The sequence below is a fragment of the Corvus brachyrhynchos genome, unplaced genomic scaffold, assembly GCF_000691975.1.
Source record: "Corvus brachyrhynchos isolate BGI_N302 unplaced genomic scaffold, ASM69197v1 scaffold904, whole genome shotgun sequence".
NCBI classification, from domain to species: Eukaryota; Metazoa; Chordata; class Aves; order Passeriformes; family Corvidae; genus Corvus; species Corvus brachyrhynchos.
This window is the reverse complement of record NW_008237536.1, coordinates 818,804-819,777: the sequence shown is the minus strand read 5'-3', so window position 1 is coordinate 819,777 and position 974 is coordinate 818,804. Positions and strand designations below refer to the sequence as shown.

The window sequence follows — 974 nt, the reverse complement described above, 5'->3', positions numbered from 1 at the left end:
ACCTTGGAATGTGTTGCCTGCAGCAGGAGAAGGTGGAGAAAGGGTCTCTGCCCCAGAATTTGGCAATGGCCATGCTGAGAGGGAGAATGGTGTGGGAACAGAATGTGGGTCCCCAACAAAAGCCTTATTCTTCCAACCTTCACTTTTCTTGGGCCTTTTTCTCCTTTTAGCAGCAGGGGATCACCCTCTAGGGGAGCAGTTCCTCCATCCCATCCCATCCCATCCCATCCCATCCCATCCCATCCCATCCCATCCCCACTAATGTTGATGCTTTGTTTTGTTAGGGCAGGTGGAGATGTCCCACAAGGTGCATGAGCCACTGAAACATCCAACAGCAGCAAATCCAGCAGGCAGCAGGAAAGCTTTCCTTTTCTTCTGCAGCATCCTTGGGAAGGAGCCAGCAGAGAGGGGCACAGGGCTAAAACCCAACTTCCCAGGCAGTGAGAGCTCAGCAGGGGCTGGGGGTGCTCCTGGTGTTTGCAGAGCAGGTGCTGCAGTGGGAGCTGTACTGGTGCTTCTGCTGTTGTTTCAAGAGCAGAGGGTGAGAGGAGCCTTGGGAAGGCAAATGGAAAAGCAAACCCAAGGAAGCCGGTGGTAAAACCATCCCTGTTTCTGGGAGGGTTGTGTGGGTGCAAGAGCCCCTTCAGCAATCCAGGGGTGATGGCAGCTCCATCAAATGAGCAGCTCCTCTGAGCTGAGCTCTGTGCCAGTGCAGCACAGCCTGATTTTGGAGAGAAAAGCCTGTTGGAACGATCTGCCTTAACACCCAGACCTGACTTGGCACCCCTAAATAAACGCGCTCTTGGGGCACCTCTGTTCCATGGAGCAAAACAAAATTCCCGGTGAACTGGGCTGTAGATGCACTCACAGAACCCGCCCAAGAAGGCAGGTGAGCTGCTGGAAGCCGCTGCTGGATTTGGGATCATGTTTGGGCAGTGTGGAGGGCAGGGGTCCCCAGGCAGCTCTGACCCCGA

The 974-nt window shown here is 54.8% G+C and overlaps 1 protein-coding gene across 1 annotated transcript in view; it reads right to left on the bottom strand.

Annotated features, from left to right (window-relative positions):
- NTN1 (netrin 1) overlaps nucleotides 1-974 on the bottom strand; it is a 123,941-nt gene that overhangs the window by 21,722 nt on the left and 101,245 nt on the right. The window lies entirely within an intron of this gene.